At 45.6% G+C, this 4,374-nt stretch overlaps 1 long non-coding RNA gene across 1 annotated transcript; it reads right to left on the bottom strand.

Annotated features, from left to right (window-relative positions):
* Nucleotides 1-1,618: 1,618 nt before the first annotated feature.
* On the bottom strand, nt 1,619-3,892 carry LOC147641842 (uncharacterized). The gene is made up of 2 exons (XR_015269086.1): nt 3,708-3,892; nt 1,619-3,636 (listed from the first exon to the last, which is right to left on the bottom strand). It is a non-coding gene; the product is annotated as an uncharacterized LOC147641842 (long non-coding RNA).
* Between the last annotated feature and the right edge of the window lie 482 nt (nt 3,893-4,374).

The raw sequence follows: 4,374 nt of genomic DNA, 5'->3' as shown, positions 1-4,374 counted from the left end.
CAGAAACACCTCAACAGCAACACAGACGCCTTTCCTATAGTGTAGATTAAACTTCACGCAGCAGCCGAGCTGCAAACTGGAGCTTGGTGCAGGGCAACTCCCCGGCAGCGGCGCCAAAAATGTGCGCTTTTGCCGCACAGGTCGTAGCTGGGGACTTGCCAGACACCGTATGCGAGCCACGAATGGCTACAAGCATACAACCAGGGAAGGAAGCTCAAACAGAATGCCAAAGGGTGTGTCACTCACCGCTTAACTGCTGCCTCGAAGGATTCCCGCGTCGCAGCCGTGAAGGAGGAGCCGCCGTTGCCGCTCTACCGCCTCTCCGCCGCCTCGCCGTGCCGCTACACAGTGCGCTCGATCGCTCTCTCACTCTCTCTCTCTCTCTCTCTCACACACGCAGGAGAAGGAAAACAAGGAGATAAGGCAAGAGCACTCTTCTATTCACAACACATGAGAATGAGGATTTTAGGGTTACATTTGACTCATATAGGTGACTTGGCCGTTCACACTTGGGCGCCCATACATGGCCGGCCGACCCTAACCCTTATCCTACTGATATCCAAGGTGCGCCTCTCATCGGCGATCACCCAATCCCTTCATCCTTAACATATGGTGCCGACAAGCCCGGCCCATGACTCAGAATATTTAAATTAATGACGTAAAATATAGTACGTCGCAATGTCCGCCATGGGTTAACATGCACTTTTCTAACTTGTTCTCCATAGCCCTCCCTCCCTCTCACGAAGTTTCTGCTGCTAGGGCCAAAATTGCCAGCATTAGAAGAAGGTTGTTAACCCCGCTTTGGCCGTTAAGCTTGACTCCCCCTTCTCTGAAAAGGAGGTCAAGGAGGCTATCTCTCATCTCAAAAAAGGCAAATCTCCGGGGGAAGATGGGATTCCCAACGAATTCTTTCTTGTTTTCAGAGATGATCTGTCACCTCACATCCTTGACATCTGGAGGGAAGCCATGAGAAAAGGAGGATTAGCTGAAAGGACAAATATGGGAGTTATCAAGCTGATTCACAAAAAGGATGAGAAAGAAGATCTTGGTAATTGGAGACCCATAACATGTCTCTCGTCCCTTTACAAAGTCTTTGCTCATATTCTGACTAACAGAATCAGCCCCTATATGGACGAGTGGATCCTCGAGGAGCAAAAGGGCTTTATAAAGGGAAGGTATATTCTTGATGCTATCATTAGTCTTTGGGAGGGTATGGAGCATGCTGAGAACTCCGGTCAGAACTACATCTTCCTCAAAATAGACTTTGATAAAGCCTATGATAGAATAGACTGGTCTTTCCTTTTCCAATCCCTGCAAGATATTGGGCTCAATAGGAAATTCATAAAGTATGTCCAAACCTTGCTTGGAAATGCTTCTTCCAAGGTGGCCGTCAATGGATCTCTCACTGGTGCTTTTCCTCTGAGGAAATCTATAAGACAAGGTTGTTCCCTGTGCCCTCTTCTTTTTGCTATTGTTGCGGATGCTCTGGGATGGCTTGTTAACAAGGATATTACTGATAATAATATCAAGGGTATTGAGATCCCCAACAGGTCCGATCCTTTATGTCTTCAGCTTTTTGCTGATGACACGAATGTGTTGCTCCGGAACGATGTGCAGACTGCTGCCCACTTTATGTCTTGCCTCGAGACCTTCTGCCTGGCCAGTGGCTCTCAGGTTAACCACTCCAAGACCAGCTTCAGAGTCTTTGAAGGGGTGCCCCCCCCCTCGATCCTGTCCGCTGGTTGTAAGAATATCCAAGATGGTGTTGTGTTCAGGCTTCTTGGAATCCCCATGGGCTTTAACATCTCTTCCAAACAAAGGTGGGACTATGTACTTGATAAACTCAAGAATCAGGTCAAGAAATGGAGTCACATCAACACAGGGGTTGCTTCAAGAGAGTTTGTCCTCAATCACTTCATTATCCCCTCGGTTGTTTACTTCCTGGCCTATTGGAGACCCTCTGAGACCCAACTCCAATCCCTTAACTCGATCATGGGGAACTATCTGTGGGGGGGATCTCTGGGGAGTAAGAGGATCAGCAAAGTAGCTTTTCAGACATGCTGCTTGGAAAAAGATCAAGGGGGTCTCGGCATCATCAACATTGGTTTGCTTGCTGAGAAGCTTGCTGCTAAATGGGTTCATAGAGCCATCTTGTCTAACGATGTCTGGGCTGACTTACTCAAAAGGGATATTGACAAATTTTGGCTCAAAGGTAAAAGATCTTGGAAGGGTTTCTCTCTCAATGAAGTTTTGTTCTCAAAGGCCGACCTCTCCCCTATAGGCAGTAAACTGTGCTGTAGGATGTGGGAGTCGTGGATGAAATACAAAAGGCTCTTCTGTTTCCAAACCTTTACCAAGAGAGGTAGATATGCATATGCAGCTGACTCTGTGTGGTTTGGTCATCTCGTGTCTCCGATCTCCAAGGAACAGGTCCAAACCAGTCTTTCATGTTTCAAAGCTGGTATTAAGGTTTGGGGTGACTTATGTGACTCAACTGGCATGTTAAACAGGGATCAAATCTGCAGTAAATTCATCTTGTCCCGTGGCGGAGTTGAGTTGGTCATTCAGAGGTGTAATGCTCTTAAGGTTCCCATTCCCACGGGGCTGATTTGTGACTGTATAAACTTTTCTAAAGCCATCCGGTGGGGCGACTCCAGTAATTTGGGCAAGTTACCAAGCACTCTTCAAGCTAGAAATCTGATTCTCAAGCTCAATAAGAGATGGTCTTTGGCGTGGAACAAACATCAATGGGCCTTCCGATTTAAGCTCATTTGGGCCTTCGCTCATGAAAGAAAACACGCCATTTTGGCCTGGCTTGTCATTCACAAAGTGACATGGACCCTTGAAAAGGCCCTGAAGTTTGGGCATGGTAACGGCCTTTGTCCCCGCTGTAATTCCAAGCTTGAAACTGTCCCCCATCTCTTCTTCTCTTGCCCAGACACTAAACAATTCCTGGATGTTTTGAACAAGGCTTTTAAAAAAATTAGGAAAATCCCTTTGAGCTGGAAAGAAGTCCTCCTAGGAGAATGCCACTCACTGGACCCTTTAACGTGGCAGTCCGTCAGAATTCTGTTTCTTTGGCATGTATGGAAACAACGTAATGAAGCTCTATATGAAAGTAAAACTAATCACCACTTTTATCTTTTTTTTGACAGTGTACTCAAGCTAATCCATCAGCTTCAGCCGAGTGGTGTTCCCATGGAGGTGGACCGGTGGCAAGACCTACCTTGGAGGAAATGGAAGAGATTCCATGTCTCCTCGCATGGCCAAACAAAGGAAACTATGATACAAGAGCTTCATCTGGAATGTCAAAGACGGCTTCAGAATTCCGAGTACTTTGTCCAGGATTCAGGAAGCTTATGTGGGGTTCCTTAAGCCCCCATGGTCCCAAGCTTCTGCTCATGTTTTTTTCCAGTCTCTCACCTGGAATAGAAGTCAGGCTAGCTCCAAATGGGGCTGGTTGGTCACTCCTCAGTCTTTGCGTCAGGTCTTGTATGTCAAACTGGGTCATCAGAGTTGGTATGCTGCAGTCATGACCTCAATCTCCTGCACACTATGTTTAACTATCCTCCCTCCCGGAATTGAAGAGGGGCTGGTCATCAGGATTTGTCTTTGAACTGTTGTACTCCTTTTTACCTTTACTGCTGCTGCTGGCCGAACTGTTGTACTCCTTTTTACTATCTTTGAACTGTTGTACTCCTTTTTACATTTACTGCTGCTGGCCGAACTGTTTAGGATATGATGTAGCACAGTTCCTGTTCTGTTTTAGAGTTTTACCCTTTCTTTCTGAAGGGTTCATCTGGTCTTAGTGTCTCCCCATGGACCTTCCACATGGGCTCTTGTAACCTCATTTTTCTTTAATATATTCCGCTGTTATAACTATTAAAAAAAACACTTGCATGCCACAATTCAATGCCCACTCAGGTCCCACTCTTGTCAAAAAAAAAATCCTCAATTAAAACCCGGTATCTCAAAGAGAGGTTGATTTTCTATGACTTTTGCCAGCAGCCTAGTCTAAGGAGTCTCCACAGCCTAGTCTAAGAGATGGGGGACAGGGGCAATAGGCGAGATACACGAGAGAGATGATGATGTAGGCAAGATACATGCGAGATACAAGCAGTGCACAAGTTCCAAGTCCCATACACCTCCACGTGCAAGCACATGTAAAAAATAAAGAGCTAGATTACATCAAAATCATGAAAAAAAAAATCTGTAAAATCTTTGTATGAAACCTTTCTTCTGCTAACGGTTCTTTTAGTGAAAACCTTAGTACTTTTTTCATTCCCTTTTCATGAACTAACTAACTAATAGCAAAAGTAGATGTTGGGTGCTTTAATGCCACCAATTCAAAAAGTAGGTGTTGGGTGCTTTAAT

Source organism: Cibotium barometz, chromosome 1 (genome assembly GCF_041138505.1).
Source record: "Cibotium barometz isolate CiBa-2024 chromosome 1, ASM4113850v1, whole genome shotgun sequence".
Taxonomy (NCBI): domain Eukaryota; kingdom Viridiplantae; phylum Streptophyta; class Polypodiopsida; order Cyatheales; family Cibotiaceae; genus Cibotium; species Cibotium barometz.
This window is presented reverse-complemented; position numbering and strand designations above follow the sequence as displayed.